The sequence below is a fragment of the Tamandua tetradactyla genome, chromosome X (assembly GCF_023851605.1).
Source record: "Tamandua tetradactyla isolate mTamTet1 chromosome X, mTamTet1.pri, whole genome shotgun sequence".
Classification (NCBI taxonomy): Eukaryota; Metazoa; Chordata; class Mammalia; order Pilosa; family Myrmecophagidae; genus Tamandua; species Tamandua tetradactyla.
The window spans coordinates 100,556,192-100,575,924 of record NC_135353.1 but is presented as its reverse complement, the minus strand read 5'-3'; the positions used below and the strand labels follow the sequence as shown (position 1 = coordinate 100,575,924).

Here is a 19,733-nt window from a genome sequence, read left to right as displayed (position 1 = left end):
ATATGGCAACACATTTAAAATTTGTGAATCTGAGTAAAGGATTTAAGGGAGTTCCATGTACCATTCTAGCAATTTTTCTTTACATTCAAAATTATTTCAAAGCAATAAGTGGGGAAAAAAGGCTTTGAATGAATCAAAAAAAGAAGGAAAAACTATACTAAGTGTTCTCTATAGTTCTAATAAGACTATCAGGAGTCAAATTCTGAAACTAAAGGTTTTAGAGGAAGAGACAATAATATTAAAGAATTTGAAAAAGTTATTAAGGGACTAAAAATAGGGATCTTTAGTGTAACAGAAAGAACATGATACTTTATGTCATATAAACCAGGATGTAAATGCTTGCTCTGCCACTTCTTATTTGTATGACTTTAGGAAAATCACTTAACTTTTGCCTCATTTTTCCATATTATAAAGTAAAGATACTACCTTTTTTCTAGTTACACACACACATATCCCTAATATACAAAGAACTCTTACAAATCAACATGAAAAACATAAGAACTCCAATAGAAAAATGGGCAAAGGACAAGAATAAGCAATTCATGAAAAATTATGTACAAATAATCAATAAAAAGTATGCAAAAATGTGTCTAATCTCAACAGTAATCAAAGAGATGCCACAAAATTGATAAAAATCTTTACCTATGAGATCAGCAAAGAATAAAAAAAATTGTTACAATCCAGTGCTAATGAGAGTATGAGAAAATAGATGATTTTTGGTAAAGCAAATTGGCACCACTTTTCTAGAAGGCATTTGATAGTATCCATAAAAACTATTCCAGCAACTTCTACACTAAAAGCTACAAAACATTGCTAAAAAAATTAAAGATGACCTAAATAAATAAGAGAGATACATCATGTTTGTGGATTAAAAGACTGAATATTGTTAAGATTGCAATCATCTCAATATTAATCTATAGAATCAATACAATTGCAATCATAATCCACCAGGTTTTTAAATATAAATTGGCAAGCTGATTCTAAAATGTGTATAGAAATGCAAAGGACCTAAAATATTCAAAGCATTCTGGAAAAAGGAATGACAAAGTTGGAGAACCAAATCTTCCTGATTTTAAGACTTACTATAAAGCTAAAGTATTTGATAGACAAACTGATCAATGGATAGAAAGCCCAGAAATAGACCTACACATAAACAGTCATCTGATTTTGACAAAGCTATACTGGATTGGGGAAAGGTAAGTCTTTTCAACAAATGGTGCTGGAATAACTGGATAATCATATGGAAAAAATAAACCTCAACTCTGACCCCATACTAAACACAAAAATTAAAGATGAATATTAGAACTAAACATAAAAGATAATTGCTAAAACTATAAAGCTCCCCAAAGGAAACACAACTTAAGGGTAGAAGAAAAGGGTAGAAAGAACATGGAATGTAATAATCATAAAAGGATAAATTACATTTCACTGAATTAAAAAAAAAACTGCTGGGCTGTTCCCAGTGCATAAAGGCTGCAGGCATTAACCTCTGTACCTAGGCTACCCCCACCCCACCCCATAGTGTTACAGAGCCTCACCCTGCCCTCCCTGAGTTCAGCACATCACTTTATGGCATTCCCACGACCACACATGCGCACAGCCCCCAATTATGTCATTTAGCTCTAAGAATTGCACTTTACAGCAACCCTAGAACCAAATATGCGCACAGCCCTCAGTCTCACATCCCAACCTGAGAAAGTGTCAACCTGAGCAGTCAGGTTACATATGCCCCCAATCCACGAAAGCCTAACGTCAACCTGCTGCCACAGCTCTATGCATGTGCACAAAGGGCCCTGTCCCTTAGACCAAAGCACACCAGGGTTATACCCCCCCCCCAGACCGGTGCACCCACACAACTACATCCTCCCTGGCCATTGGGTGCCCACGTTCACATACATCAGCATAACATCCCCAACCTGTGCCCATACCTGCCCTGAAACAAATCACCACAATGAGTGCCCCACTCCATACCCTGCTCACTGCTGCACAACCATACCAACAACACAAGGCCTTAGAATACTGAAAGAAATCAACTCCAAAAGTAAATCAATCAAGATATTTACATGCCATGAAGACAGCAGAAGATCACTAAGCATACCACAAGGCAGACAGATATAGCCCTGCCTAATGACCATATTAAAACACCAGAGAAGACACAGACATTGGAATAACTAATCAAAGATGTACATACAACTCTACTTAATAAAATAAGTGGGATAGCAAATGACATAAAGGAGATCAGGAAGACAGTAGAAGAGCACAAAGAAGAATTTGAAAGAATAAACGGAAAAATAGCAGAAACCACAGAGATTAAAGACTCTGTTTACCAAATAAAAACATACCAGAGGCACACAACACAGGATTCGAAGAGACAGAAGAAAGAATAAGTGATATAAAGGACAGGATAATTCACTTCAAAGACTCAAACCAGCAAATGGCAGAAAAAATTGAATGGGAAGTCAGGGAAATGATAGACAAAACAAAGTGTACAAATATAAGAATCCCAGGAGGAGAAGAGTGTGCCAGAAGGAGAAGAGAGGAGTAAAAGGCTAGGAAGAGTAGTTGAAGATATAATGGGGGAAAACATCCCAACCATCATAAAGGACATAAATACATAAGTCAAAGAAGTCCAACGAAATCCAAACAGAATAAATCCAAATAGGCTTTCCTCAAGACAGATACTAATCAGTCTGTCAAATGTTGAAGAAAAGCAGAAAATCCTGAAAGCAGCAATAGAAAAACAATCTACTACATATGAAGGAAATCAAATAAGACTGAGTTCAGACTATTCAACAAGCACCCTAGAGATGAGAAGGCAGTGGTATGATATATTCAAGATCCTGAAAGAGAAAGACTCTCAGGCAAGAATTCTGTACCCAGCCCAGTTGTCCGTTAAAACAGAGGGAGAGGTGCCAAGATGGTGGCTTAGTGAGGCATGGGATTTAGTTTTTCCCCCAGAACAGCTACTAAGTAGCCAAGAACAGTACAGAACAACTCCTGGGGCCACGTCAGTGACTGGACACACAGCATACCCCAGTCTGAACTAGTTGGACTGGCTGCAAGGTCCCCCAGAACCATGAATTTCCCAACCCATGGTGGCCGGAGCCCCTACCCCACAGGCTGCTTCCCAGAGGGGAAAGGAAACGGACTTTACCAGCAGCAGGGACTGAGCACAACTAAGCTTCAATTGTGGAATTAATTCACAAATTGTGACTACTAAAAATCGGCACCAAGTTGAGCTGAACCTGGTCAAAGAGGAGGCTGCTGATTTTTGCCTCTGTGCCGAGGTGGCAGGGCTGACGGAAATAGAAAAAAGAAAAAAAAAAAACAGGTTTTTTTTGGATGGGACAGCACACAAAACTTGAAAGGGTCTGGGTTCCGAAGGAAAGTAGGGGGCACATAGAATCTGAAGCAACATGCCAATTTATGCACTTGATTGGCAAACCTGAGGAATGGGGGACCTGCTTTGAGATGGATTTTTCTCTTTCTTTTTTTTTGTGGCTGTGTTCTACAAAGGCTGGACTGCCTTTGGATATAGGGGCAGGGCTTCTCAGGCGGCAACTGCCCCAGGCATAGGCAGAAACAAGCTTGTTGGAGAGCTTGTCTGTAGCGTGTGCCATCCCTAGGAGAGGGGTGGGGTCCACCTCAGATGGAGTCCCTCCTTCAAGAAATTCAGACCCCAGGGTTTGGAAATTTGAAGCAATTAAAGCCAGCCTACAACCTCTCCTCTGTCTCCACCATGCCCCCAGCAGGGAGAGTCTGCTGAAATTAAAAGCACCGCATCACCTTATGCTGGTGGGACCTGCAGGCAGACAGTGTCTGCAAGGGAGGATACATACAGGGGAGGATAAGAAAAACAGAGTCCAGAGACTTCACAGGAAAGTGTTTCAACCTACTGGGTCTCACCCTCAGGGAAAACTGATGCAGGTGACTCTTTCCTCCTGACAGGAGGCCAGTTTGGTCTGGGAAAATCTGGCTGGGGTCTATGATACAAAAGTACCCTCCTATGTAATACCCTCTTAAGAGTGGGGGTGGGGGAGGGCACCATACAGACAAGTTAAGAAACAAGAAAACAAGAACTGAAAATTTCTGCTCTGTTAAACAAAACTAAGCTAAAGGTCCAGATAAAGCTGAATAGAATGTCAAAGAACAGATTGACAACAAATTCATCCAGCAAGAAAACGCTAGATAAAAGAAGTGAAAGCAATCTCCAGAATAAACTAATTAAGGTAATTAAATGCCTAGACGCCAGCAAAAAATAACAAATCACACTAGGAAAGTTGAAGATATGTCCCAGTCAAAGGAATAAACCAACAATTCAAATGACATACAGGAGCTGAAACAATTAATTCAGAATGTATGAACAGACATGGAAAACCTCATCAAAAACCAAATCAATGAACTGAGGGAGGATATAAAGAAGGCAAGGAAAGAACAAAAAGAAGAAACTGAAAGTCTGAAAAAAAAAACAGAACTTACGGGAATGAAAGACACAGTAGAAGAGATGAAAAAAACAATGGAAACCTACAATGGTAGATTTCGAGAGACAGAACATATGATTTCTGAACTGGAGAATGGAACATCTGAAATCCAACAAGAAACAGAAACTATAGGGAAAAAAATGGAAAAATATGAGCAGGGACTCAGGGAATTGAAAGACAATATGAAGCTCATGAATATACGTGTTGTGGGTGTCCCAGAAGGAGAAGAAAAGGGAAAAGGAGGAGAAAAACTAATGGAGGAAATTATTACTGAAAATTTCCCAACTCTTATGAAAGACTTAAAATTACTGATCCAAGAAGTGCAACGTACCCCAAAGAGAATAGATCCAAATAGACATACTCTAAGACATTTACTAATCAGAATGTCAGAGGTCAAAGAGAAAGAAAGGATCTTGAAAGCAGCAAGAGAAAAGCAATCCATCACATACAAGGGAAGCCCAATAAGACTATGCGCAGATCTCTCAGCAGAAACTATGGAGGCGAGAAGACAGTGGGATGATATATTTAAATTATTAAAAGAGAAAAACTGCCAACCAAGAATTCTATATCCAGCAAAACTGTCCTTCAAAAATGAGGGAGGAATCAAAACATTTTCAGACAAAAAATCACTGAGAGAATTTGTGACCAAGAGAACACCTCTGGACAAAATACTAAAGGGAACACTAGAGACAGATACAAAGACAGAAGAGAGAGGTGTGGAGAAGAGTGTAGAAAGGAAGACTATGAGTAAAGGTAAAAAGAAGGAAAATTAGATATAACATATAAAATCCAGATGGCAAAATAGTAGAAGTACTACCCATGCAGTAATAACACTGAATGTGAATGGATTAAACTCTCCAATCAAAAGACATAGTCTGGCAGAATGGATTAAAAAACAGGACCCATCTATATGCTGTCTCTACTCAAAGGACACGAGGCCAAGGACACAAATGGACATTTACACACCAATGTTTATAGCAGCATTATTAACAATTACCAAGAGATGGAAACAGCCAAAATGTCCATCAACAGACAGCTGGCTAAACAAACTGTGGCATATACATAAGATGGAATATTATGCAGTTGTAAGACAGAATAAAGTTATGAAGTATGTAACAACATGAATGGACCTTAAGGACATTATGCTGAGTGAGATTAGCCAGAAACAAAAGGACAAATATTGTATGGTCTCACTGATATGAACTGACATTAGTGAATAAACTTGGAATATTAACTTGGTAACAGAGTCCATCAGGAGATAGAAATAGGGTAAGATATTGGGTAATTGGAGCTGAAGGGATACAGATTGTGCAACAGGACTGAATATAAAAACTCAGAAATGGACAGCATAATATTACCTAACTGTAATACAATTACGTTAAAACACTGAATGAAGCTGCATATGAGAATGATAGAGGGAGGAGGGCTGGGGCATAAATGAAATCACAAAGAAAGATAGATGATAAAGATTGAGATGGTGTAATCTAGGAATGCGTAGAGTGTATAATGATAGTGACTAAATGTACAAATTTAAAAAATGTTTTTGCATGAGGAAGAACAAAAGAATGTCATTACTGCAGTGTGCTGAAAATAGATGGTACTTAATATTTTAAAATTTCAACTAATGTGTGAGACTAAAGCAAAAAATGTTTATTTGGTACAAATCTATACTTTGACTAGTGCATCTCCTAATATAACTTATGTAGATAGTTGATTGAACACCTTAAGTACATGGAACTTTGTATAGAACATGAGATTTTGTTGGTTTGTCCAGGTGATGCCCTGATGAATCCCAGAGTGATTTGATCAGTGAGTAGAAAAGTATTTGCAAAGTCCCTTTCGGGGAATGGTGAGAACCGGGGAAAACTCAACTTCCCCAAGTTGAATTCTTGATATTCTCACAAGCAGTGTGGACAATCAAAGCTATAGGCTGAGCCCCCAGTCTTGGAGTTTGTTCATATGAAACTTAACCCCACAGGGGATAGGTCAAGCCTACTTAAAATTAAGCCTAGGAGTCACCCGCAAGAGAACCTCTTTAATTGCTCAGATGTGGCCTCTCTCTCCAGCCAACACAGCGAGTAGACTCACCACCCTCCCCCTGTCTACGTGGGACGTGACTACCAGGGGTGTGTATCTTCCTGGCAACATGGGACAGAAATCCAAGAATGAGCTGAGATTTAGCATCAAGGGATTGAGAAGAACTCTAGAATGAGCTGAGACCCAGCATCTAGGGATTGAGAAAACCTTCTTGACCAAAAGGGGGAAGAGTGAAATGAGACTAAGTGTCAATGGCTGAGAGATTCCAAACAGAGTAGAGAGGTTATCCTGGAGGTTATTCTTATGCATTAAGTAGATATCACCTTGTTATCCAAGATGTAATGGAGAGGCTGGAGGGAACTGCCTGAAAATGTAGAGCTGTGTTCCAGTAGCCATGTTTCTTGATGATGATTGTATAATGATATAGCTTTCACAATGTGACTGTGTGATTGTGAAAACCTTGTGTCTGATGCTCCTTTTATCTACCTTGTCAACAGATGAGAGGAACATATGGAATAAAAATAAATAATAGGGGGAAAAATGTTAAAATAGATTTAGTTTGAAATGTTAGTGATCAATGAAAGGGATCAGTAAGGGGTATGGCCTGTAAATTTTTTTTCTGTTTGTTATATTTTTCTGTTGTCTTTTTATTTCTTTTTCTGAATTGATGCTAATGTTCTGAGAAATGATCATGATAATGAATATGCAACTATGTGATGATATTGTGAATTACTGATTGTATGTGTTGGGAATGTTTGTTTCTTGTAATTTTTTTAATTAATAAAAATTTTTTTTTAAAAAGGGTGTAATGGAGAGGCTGGAAGGAACTGTCTGAAATGTAGAGCTGTGTTCCAGTAGCCATGTTTCTCAAGGCTGATTGAATAATGATATAGCTGTCACAATGTGACTGTGTGATTGTGAAAACCTTGTGTTTGATGCTTTTATCTACCTTGTCAACAAATGAGTAGAACATATCGAATAAAAATAAATAATAGGGGGAACAAATGTTAAAATAAATTTAGTTTGAAATGCTAGTGATAAATGAGGGTGAAGGGTAAGGGGTATGGCATGTATAATCTTTTTTTTCTGTTGTTGTTTTATTTCTTTTTCTGTTGTCTTTTTATTTCTTTTTCTGAATTGATGCAAATGTTCTAAGAAATGATGAATATGCAACTATGTGATGATATTGAGAATTACTGAATATACATGTAGAACAGAATTAAAAAAAAAAAAAAAGAAGCTCCCCAAAAAGAAAAGTCCAGGAACAGATGGCTTCACATGTGGATTCTATCAAGCATTCAAGAAAGAACTGGTACCAATCCTGCTCAAACTCCTCAAAAAAAAACTGAAGAGGAAGAACTTCATCAAGAAAGTAAAAAGACAGCCTATAATGGGAGACAATATTTGGAAACGACATATCAGATAAAGGTCTAGTATCCAGAATTTATAAAGAGATTCTTCAACTCAACAACAAAAAGACAGCCAATCCAATTACAAAATGGGAAAAAGACTTGAACAGACACTTCTCAGAAGAGGAAATACAAATGGCTAAAAGGCACATGAAGAGATGCTCAACTTCCCTGGCCATTAGGGAAATGCAAATCAAAACCACAATGAGATATCATCTCACACCCACCAGAATGGCCATTATCAACAAAACAGAAAATGACAAGTGCTGGAGAGGATGTGGAGAAAGAGGCACACTTATCCCCCTTTGGTGGGAATGTCAAATGGTGCAACCGCTGTGGAAGGCAGTTTGGCGGTTTCTCAAAAAGCTGAATATAGAATTGCCATATGACCCAGCAACCATTGCTAGGTATCTACTCAGAGGACTTAATGGCAAAGACACAAACGGACATTTGCACACCAATGTTTATAGCAGCATTATTTACAATTGCAAAGAGATGGAAACAGACAAAATGTCCATCAACAGACGAGTGGCTAAACAAACTGTGGTATATACATACGATGGAATATTATACAGCTCTAAGACAGAATAAACTTATGAAGTATGTAACAACATGGATGGACCTAGAGAACATTATGCTGAGTGAGACTAGCCAAAAACTAAAGGACAAATACTGTATGGTCTCACTGATATGAATCAACATTAGTGAATAAACTTGGAATATGTCATTGGTAACAGAGACCATCAGGAGATAGAAATAGGGTAAGATAGTGGGTAATTGGAGCTGAAGGGATACGGACTGTGCAACAGGACTGGATACAAAAACTCAGAAATGGACAGCACAATACTACCTAACTGTAATGTAATTATGTCAAAACACTGAATGAAGCTGCATGTGAGAATGATAGAGGGAGGAGGGCTGGGGACATAAATGAAATCAGAAAGAAAGACAGATGTTAAAGATTGAGATGGTGTAATCTAGGAATGCCTAGAGTGTATAATAATAGTGAAATGTACAATGTACAAATTTTAAAAATGTTTTTGCATGAGGAAGAACAAAGGATTGTCATTATTGCAGGGTGCTGAAAATAGAGGATAACTAATACTTTAAAATGTCACATAATGTGTGAGACTAAAGCAAAAAATGTTTATTTGTTACAAAATTTAGATTTTGACTAGAGCATTTCCTAATATAACTCATGTAGATAGTTTGATTGAACGTCATAAGTACTTGGAATCTCAGGTAGCATATGAGATTTTGTTGGTTTGTCCAGGGTGACCCCCCAATGAATCCCAGGATGATTTGATCAGTGACCGGAAAAGTATTTGCAAGCCCCCTTCGGGGAATGGTGAGAGTGGGGAGAAATTCAACTTCCCTAAGTTGAATTCTTGATATTCTCACAAGCAGTGTGGACAACCAAAGCTATAGGCTGAGACCCCAGTCTTGGGGTTTGTTCACATGAAACTTAACCCCACAAAAGATAGGTCAAGTCTACTTAAAATTTAGGCCTAAGAGTCATCCCCAAGAGAGCCTCTTTTGTTGCTCAGATGTGGCCTCTCTCTCCAGCCAATATGAAGAGCAGTCTCACCACCCTCCCCCTCTCTGCGTGGGACATGACTCCCAGGGGTGTGGACCTTCCTGGCAAAGTGGGAAAAAGATCCTGGAATGAGCTGAGACTCAGCATCAAAGGACTGAGAAAAACTCTAGAATGAGCTGAGAATTAACATCAAGAGACTGAGAGAACCTTCTCGACCAAAAGGGGGGGAAGAGTAAAATGAGACAAAGTGTCAATGGCTGAGAGATTCCAAACAGAGTCGAGAGGTTATCCTGGAGGTTATTCTTACGCATTAAGTAGATATCACCTTGTTGTTCAAGATGTAGGGAGAGGCTGGAGGGAATTGCCTGAAAATGTAGAGCTGTGTTCCACTAGCCATGTTTCTTGATGACATTGAACAATGATATAGCTTTCACAATGAGACTCTGTGATTGTGAAAATCTTATATCTGATGCTCCTTTTAGCTACTATATCAACAGAAGAGTAGAACATATGGAATAAAAATAAATAATAGGGGGAACAAATGTTAAAATAAATTCAGTTTGAAATAGTGGTAAATGAAAGTGAGGGGTAAGGGGTATGGTACGTATAGTTTGTTTTCTCTATTATCATTTTATTTCTTTTTCTGTTGTCTTTTTATTTCTTTTTCTAAGTCGATGCAAATGTACTAAGAAATGATGAATATGCAACTATGTGATGATATTAAGAATTACTGATTATATATGTAGAATGGAATGATTTCTAAATGTTTTGTTTGTTAATTTTTTTAATTAATAAAAAAGTTAAAAAAAAAACTGAAGAGGAGGGAAAGCTACCTAACTCATTCTACGAAGCCAACATTACCCTCATACTAAAGCCAGACAAAGATATTACAAAAAAAGAAAACTACAGACCAATCTCTCTAATGAATATAGATGCAAAAATTCTAGCAAATCGAATCCAGCAGTGCATTACAAGAATTATATACCATGACCAAGTAGGACTCATCCCAGGTATGCAAGGATGGTTCAACATAAGAAAATCAATTAATGTAATACACCATATCAACAAATCAAAGCAGAAAAACCACATGATCATCTCAAATGATGCAGAAAAAGCATTTAACAAAACTCAACATTCTTTCCGGTTGAAAGCACTTCAAAGGATAGGAATGGAAGGGAACTTCTTCAAAATGATAAAGGGAATATATATTAAAAAAAAAAAAAAACCCACAGCTAACATCATCCTCAATGGGGAAAAATTGAAAACTTTCCCCCTAAGATCACGAACAAGACAAGGATGTCCACTATCACCACTGTTATTCAACATTGTGTTGCAAGTTCTAGCCAGAGCAATTAGACAAGAAAAAGAAATACAAGGCATCAAAATTGGAAAGGAAGAAGTAAAACTCTCACTGTTTGCAGATGATATGATACCATATGTCAGAAACCCTGAAAAATCCACAGCAAAACTACTAGAGCTAATAAATGAGTACAGCAAAGTGGTAGGTTTCAAGATCAACACTCAAAAATCTATACTGTTTCTATACACTAGTAATGAACCATCTGAGGGGGAAATCAAGAAACAAATTCCATTTACAATTGCAACCAAAAGAATAAATATTTAGGAATAAACTTAACTAAAGATACAAAAGACCTATACAAAGAAAACTACAAGAATTTGTCAAAAGGAATCACAGAAGACCTAAATAAATGGAAGGGCATACCATGTTCATGGATTGGAAGATTAAATATAATTAAGATGTCAATTCTACCTAAACTGATTTACAGATTCAATGCAATTCCAATTAAAATCCAAAAAAATGTACATTTCAGAATGAGGAAAACCAATAACCAAATTTATCTGGAAGGGCAGGGTACCCTAAATAGCTAAAAGTATCCTGAGAAAGAAAAGTGAAGTCAGAGGTCTCGTGCTACCTGACATTAAGGCATATTATGAAACTACAGTGGTCAAAACAGCATGGTACTGGCATAAAGATAGATATACTGACCAATGGAATCAAATAGAGAGTTCAGATATAGACCCACTCATCTATAGACAATTGATCTTTGATAAGGCAGTCAAGTCATCTCACCTGGGAAAGAACAGTCTCTTCAATAAATGGTGCCTAGAGAACTGGATATCCATATGCAAAAGAATGAAAGAAGATCCGTATCTCACACCCTATACAAAAGTTAACTCAAAATGGATCAAAGACCTAAACATTAGATCTAAGACCATTAAACTGTTAGAAGAATATGTAGGGAGACATCTTATAAATCTTATAATAGGAGGCAGTTTCCTAGACCTTACATCAAAAGCACGAGCATTGAAGAAAGAAAGAAAGAAATGGGAATTCCTCAAAATTAAACACTTTTGTGCATCAAAGAACTTCGTCAAGAAAGTAAAAAGACAGCCTACACAATTGGAGATAATATTTGGAAATGATATATCTGATAAAGGTCTAGTATCCAGAATATATAAAGAGACTGTTCAACTCAACAACAAAAAGACAGACAACCCAATTACAAAATGGGAAAAAGACTTGAACAGACACTTTTCAGAAGAGGAAATATAAATGGCCAAAAGGCACATGAAAAGATGTTCAACTTCCCTGGCTGTTAGGGAAATGCAAATCAAAATCACAATGAGATATCACCTCACACCCACCAGAATGGCCATTATCAATAAAATAGAAAATGACAAGTGCTGGAGAGGATGTAGAGAAAGAGGCACACTTATTCACTGTTGGTGGGAATGTCAAATGGTACAACCACTGTGGAAGGCAGTTTGGTGGTTCCTCAGGAAACTAAATATAGAAATGCCATATGACCCAGCAATTCTATTGTTAGGTCTGTACTCAGAGGACATGAGGGCAAGGACGCAAATGGACATTTGCATGCTAATGTTTATAGCAGCATTATTTACAATTGCCGAGAGATGTAAACAGCCCAAATGTCCATCAACAGACGAGTGGCTAAGCAAACTGTTATAAACATACAATGGAATATTATACAGCTGTAAGACAGAATAAAGTTATGAAGTATATAACAAAATGGATGGACCTTAAGGACATTATGCTGAGTGAGATTACCCAGAAACAAAGGACAAATAGTGTATGGTCTCACTGATATGAACTGACATTAGTGAATAAACTTGGAGAATTTCACTGGTAACAGAGACCATCAGGAGATAGAAATAGGGTAAGATATTGGGTAATTGGAGTTGAAGGGATACAGATTGTGCAACAAGACCGATTTAAAAACTCAGAAATGGATAGCACAATACTACCTAACTGTAATACAATAATGTTAGTACACTGAATGAAGCTGGATGTGAGAATGATAGAGGGAGGAGGGCTGGGGGCACAAATGAAATCAGAAAGAAAGATAGACAATAAAGACTGAGATGGTATAATCTAGGAATGCCTAGAGTGTATAATGATAGTGACTAAATGTACAAATTAAAAAAATGTTTTTCCATGAGGAAGAACCTAGGAATGTCATTACCGTAGGGTGTTGAAAATAGATAGTAACTAATATTTCAAAATTATAACTTATGTGTGAAACTAAAGCAAAAAAATGTTTATTTGGTACAAAATTTATATATGTTACTAGTTCATTTCCTAATATAATTTATGTAGACAGTTTAATTGAACATCATAAGTACATGGAACCTTGAGTAGGACATGAGATTTTGTTGGTTTGTACAGAGTGATGCCCTGATAAATTCCAGACTGATTTGAACAGTGAATAAAAAAGTATTTGCAAAGTCTCCTTTGGGGAATGGTGAGAAAGGGGACTTTCTCACCATTGAATTCTTCATATTCTCACAAGCAGTGGGGACAATCAAAACAAAAGGCTGCACCCCCAATCTTGGGGGTTGTTCATATGAAATTTAACCCCACAAAGGATGGGTCAGGCCTACTTAAAATTAGGCCTAAGAGTCACGCCCAAGGGAACCTCTTTTGTTGTTCAAATGTGGCACCTCTCTCCAGTCAACACAACAAGCAAACTCACTGCCCTCCCCCTGTCTATGTGGGACATGACTCCCATGGGTGTAGACCTTCCTGGCAACATGGGACACAAATCCTAGAATGAGTTGAGACAACATCAAGAGAATGAGAAAACCTTCTCAACCAAAAGGGGAAAGAGTGAAATGAGACAAAATAAAGTGTCAATGGCTGAGAGATTCCAGAGTCAAGAGGTTATCCAGGAGGTTATTCTCATGCATTAAATAGATATCACCTTGTTAGTCAAGATGTAATGGAGAGGTTGGAGGGAACTGCCTGAAAACGTAGAGATGTGTTCCAGTAGCCATGTTTCTTGAAGATGATTGTATACTGATACAGCTTTCACAATGTGACTGTGTGATTGCGAAAACCTTGTGTCTGGTGCTCCTTTTATCTACCTTATCAACAGAGGAGTAAAACAAATGGAATAAAAATAAATAATAGGGTGAACAAATGTTAAAATAAATTTAGATTGAAATGCCAGTGATCAATGAAAGGGAGGGGTAAGGGGTATGGTATGTCTGAATTTTTCTCTGTTTTGTTTTTATTTCTTTTTACGAATTGATGCAAATCTTGTAAGAAATGATCATGATGATGAATATGTAACTATGTGATGATATTATGAATTACTGATTATATGTGTAGAATGGAATGATCATAATTAAAAAAAATTTTTTTTTAAACTGAGGGAGAGATTAAAGTTTTCATAGACAAAGAAGTCCTGAAAGAATGTGTCAAAAAGAGACCATCCCTACAAGAAATACTAAAAGGAGTTCTGCCAGCTGGAAAAAAAAAAGACAGGAGAGGTCTGGAGCAGGGCACAGCATTGAAGAGTACCACTAAGTGTAATTTAAAGAATACAAAAAGAAAGAAAGAAAGAAAAGAATATATAAATCTGACAAATGAAATTAAAAAGATAAGATGGTGGAATCAAGAAATGCCTTTTCAGTAATAACTTTGAAAGTTAACGGACTAAACTTACCAATTAAAAGATACAGATTGGCAGAATGGATTAAGAAACATAATCCAGTTATATGCTGCTTACAAGAGACTCATCTTAGACACACATACAAATAGAAAGCGAAAGGATGGAGAAAGATTTTCCATGCAAGTTGTAACCAAAAGAAAGGAAGAGTAGCTATATTAATATCGGGCAAAATAGACTTTAAATGTAAAGACATCATAGGAGACAAAGAAGAACACTATATACTAATTAAAGGGTCAATTCACCAAGAAGATATAACAATCATAAATGTTTATGCTCCCAATCAAGGAGCTCCAAAGTACATGAGACAGATATTGGCATAACTGAAGGGAGTGATAGATATTTCAACAGTAATAGTAGGAGACTTCAATACACCACTTTCCTTTTAGATAGAATGACCAGGCAGAAGACCAACAGGGAAATAGAGAAGTTAAATAACTTGATAAATGAATTAGACCTAACAAACATATATAGGTCATTGCACCCCAAAGTACAAGGTTATACATTCTTCTCTAGGACTCATGGAACATTCTCCAGGATAGATCATATGTGGGGCACAAAACAGGTTGTTATAAATTTAAAAACATTGAAATTATTCAAAGCACTTTCTCTGATCACAATGGGATGAAATTGAATCTCAATAACCACCAAAGAATGAGAACATTCACAAATATATGGAGGTTAAATAATATACTCTTAAATAACCAGTGGATCAAAGAAGAAATGGTTGAGAAATCAGTAGCTATCTGGAAATGAATGAAAATGAGAACACAACTTATCAGAACTTATCAGATGCGGCAAAGGCTGTACTGAGAGGGAAATTTATTGCCTTAATTGCCTATATTAAAAAACAAGAAAGAGCAAAAATCGAGAACTTAGAGCAAGCCTGGAGAAACTTGAGAAAGAACAGCAAACTAACCTCAAAGCAAATAGGAGAAGAGAAATAACAAAGATTAAAGCAGAGATAAATGAATGAGAGAACAAAAGAACAATAGAAAGAATTTTCTTTCTATTCTTATTTTAATGAGAAAATTCAGCAAGGTGGTGGGATATAAAGTTAATTTGCAAAAATGAGTAACATTCTTATACACAAGCAATGACCTAGCTGAAGAGTCAGTTAAGGGAAAAAATCCATTCAAAACAGCAACTACAAGAATCAAATACTTAGGAATAAACTTAACTAGGGACGTAAAGGACTTATACACAGAAAACTACACAACATTGCTAAAAGAAATCAAAGGAGACCTAAATAGTTGGAAAGACATTCTCTGCTCATAAACAGGGAGGCTAAATATAATTACGATATCAATTCTCCCCAAGTTGATCTACAGATTCAACACAGTACCAATAAAAATTCTAACAACCTACTTTGAAGATTTGGAAAAGCTAACTACCAAATCCATCCGGAAGGGAAAGAGACCCCGAATATTTAAAAACATCCTAAAAAAGAACGAAGTGGGAGGATTAACACTCCCTGACTTTAAAACCTATTATAAAGCCACAGTAGTCAAAACAGCATGGTACTGGCACAAAGACAGAAGTACTGACCAATGGAATCGAATCAATAGTGCAGAAATAAACCACCAAATCTATGGTCAACTGATTTTTGACAAGGCCCCTAAATCCTCTGAACTGGAACAACATAGTCTTTTGAGTAATTGGGTATGGAAGAACTGGATATCAATAGCCAAGAGAATGAAAGAGGACCCCTATGTTACACCCTACACAAAAATTAACTCAAAGTGGATCAAACACCTAAATATAAGAACTAGGACCATAAAGCTTCCTGAAGAAAATGTAGGGAAACATCTTCAACACATAGTAATAAGAGGTAGCTTCCTAAATTTTATACCAAAAGCACAAACAACAAAAGAAAAAATAGATAAATGGGAACTCCTTAAATCAAATGCTTCTGCCCTTCAAAAGACTTTGTCAAAAAGGTGAAGAGGCAGCCAACACAATGGGAGAAAATATTTGAAAATCACATATCAGACAAAGGTTTGATTTCCTGTATATACAAAGAAATCATACAACTCAACAGCAAAAGAACAAACAATCCAATTATCAAATGGACTAAAGTTATGAATAGGCATTTTTCTGAAGAGCAAATAAAGATGGCTCAAAAGCACATGAAGAGATGCTCATTTTCACTGGCTATAAAGGGAAATGTAAATCAAGACTATAATGAGATACCACCTCACACCTATAAGAATGGCTGCTATTAAACAAACAGAAAACCATAAATGTTGGAGAGGATGTGGAGAAACTGGGATATTTATGCAACTGCTGGTGGGAATGCATAATGGTGCAGCCACTATGGAAGACTGGAGGTTCCTTAGGAAACTAAATATCGAGTTGCCCTATGACCCAGTAATAGCACTACCTGGTATATACCCGGAAGAGCTGAAAGCAGTGGCACAAACTGTCATTTTCACACCGATGTTCATAGTAGCATTATTCACAATTGCCAAAAGATGGAAACAAACCAAATGCCCATCAACGGACGAGTGGATCAACAAAATGTGGTATGAACATATGATGGAGTACTATGCAGCAGTAAGACAAAATGACGTCCTGAAGCACATGACAAGATGGATGAGCCTTGAGGATATAATGTTGAGTGAAGTTAGCCAGACACAAAAGGATAGATACTGTATGAGTCCACTTTTATGACCAGCATAAACGAATAATCAGAGGCTTATAATACAAAAGATAGGGGACTTAGCAATACATAGAAGCTAGAGATGGGTGAACCGTTAGCTAATGAGGTTGAACTCCAATGTAAGGGAATAGATTGGAGCGAAGGTGATTTTCTAGTGGGTCTAGAACTAATATTAACATACTGAAGATGAACAAGATTGTATAGACCTACATGTCCCATTGACTCACACTAGAAATATGAATTTGTTCTTGTAAGAATTACTTCAAAGACATGTTTCTTGTATAAAGAGTGTTTTAAGTCCAGGGTATAAGGGGGGAAAAATGCTATTGCATGCTATGAGCTATGTTCAAAAGAAAACCATCAGCACTATCACAGCAACAGCAGAGGTAAATAATGGGGTGAGGGACAAGAGTTAAGAGGAAGTTTAGATTTCCTATTTGGTGAGGGTGTGTTTATTGGTTTTCTTTCTCTTGGGAACAATGAACTATCTAAAATTGAGAATGTTGATGGACTGTGGACTTTGGGCTTTCTACATGATGCTCGATGAATGCAGGTGGCTGAAGGATGCACTGATGGAGAAGGAGATCGGCGAACGATGGTGTATACTTATGAATGAAGGCTGTGCTGCTACAAAATGGAACAATGTCATGAGGCATGCAACGATATGAATGAACATGTGGGACATTTGGTGAGACAAAGTAAGCCAAAAACAAAAAAACAGCAACGGTATCGTCACCCTTAGAAAATGTTATAAGAAAACAGGGGCCTAGATTGTAAGCTTTTAGAGCAGTCACATTAAGTCCAGAATGGTGATTATTATTTCTGGATTTTGACACACTGTTTTTTATATATAACCTGATACTTAGAGATAAGAATGAAGTCGAACCGGTTGGGGTTAAAGTAATTCAGAACATAGGGGTAAGGAAGACAGTGTGTATATTTTAGAACCACACATACTCTTTGAGACCAATGGAAGAAAGCTTTATTTGATTTGGAATTGAAATTTTCTGTTGTGCATAATCTAATTCAACCTATCTGTATAGCTCATTTGAACAGCTGAAACACAGGAAGCACAGAATAAGTAAGTGGTCCTTTAATCCTGTATAGATTATCGTAATGCCTGGAAACATTCTAGAGTATATTAAGCAGATAATTAAAAAATATTGGCAAAGTCCCCTGAGGGAGGGGAGAAAGAATATGGAACTATTAAACCTTACCATCAGGGAATCCCCTGACACTGTGTCAAACTTTAGGGACACCCAAATCAATAGGCCATGTCCTCAATCATGAGGCTTACTCTTGTGAAGTTTATGAGGGTAGTGGAGAAGCTTAGACCACCTATAGGCATGCCTAAGAATTACTTCTGGAAGACCTCTGTTGTGGCTCAGATGTGGCCTCAGTCTCTCTAAGCCCAACTCTGCAAGTGAAATCATTGCCCTCCCCTCTACGTGGGATATGACATCAAGGGGTGAAAGTCTCCCTGGTGACGTGGGAGATGACTCCCAGGGATGAACCCAGACCTGGCACCATGGGATCAACAATTCCATCCTGACCAAAAGGGGGAAAAGAAGTGTAATTAATAAAGTATCAGTAGCAGGGAGAGTTCAAATAGAGTCGAGCGGCTTCTCTGGAGGTTGCTCTTACACAAGCTTCAGGTAGACCTTGCTACCTATCATAACCTGCCAACCCCCAACCAGGACCATTCCAGCCAATCCTAAAGAACACCTAGGTTAATATATAAGATTCCAATTCCACAAGGGTTCCATGCACTAGAGTAGCTTTCCAGAAACCTACAACTTCCAGATGGGTCCCTGGTCCAGATAAGTTCTGAAATCTAGCCCAGCCTCTCAGAACATCAGATAGTTCCATCTCCTTACCCCATATTAGTGACAGACCCTTCCAATATCAAACATTTAGAATTGCCATAGCCTAAACAACCCCAAAGAGAGGTACGGAAAGATCAAAGGTAGTGGTGGAATTATGTATAGAAGATAGGACTTAATAAATGAATATGATTGCTCAATCATTAAATTGGTATCTTGTTTAGTCTCCAGTATTTTAGAGCAGCTAGAAGTAAAAATCTAAAATTGTACATTATGCTGAGTGAGTCTAGCCAAAAACTAAAGGACAAATACTGTATGGTCCCACTGATGTGAACCGACATTAGAGAATAAACTTGGAACATGTCATTGGTAACAGAGACCATCAGGAGTTAGAAACAGGGTAAGACAATGGGTAATTGGAGCTGAAAGGTTACAGACTGTGCAACAGAACTAGATACAAAAACTCAAAAATGGACAGCACAATACTATCTAATTGTAATGTAATTATGTTAAAACACTGAATGAAGCTGCATCTGAGCTATAGTTTTTTGTTTGTTTGTTTGTGTTTTTTGTTTTTTTCCTTTTTTCATATATTTTTTTATTTTTTATTTTTATTATTATTTTTATTTTTTTCTCTATATAATCATTCTATATCTTTTTCTGTTGTTTTGCTAGTTCTTTTCCTAAATCGATGCAAATGTACTAAGAAATGATGATCACACATCTATGTGATGATATTAAGAATTACTGATTGCATATGTAGAATGGAATGATTTCTAAATGTGTTAAT

General features: G+C 37.1%; 1 protein-coding gene across 1 annotated transcript in view; it reads right to left on the bottom strand.

Annotated features, from left to right (window-relative positions):
- The window catches only part of SNX12 (sorting nexin 12), a 103,845-nt gene that overhangs the window by 59,689 nt on the left and 24,423 nt on the right, over positions 1-19,733 (bottom strand). The window lies entirely within an intron of this gene.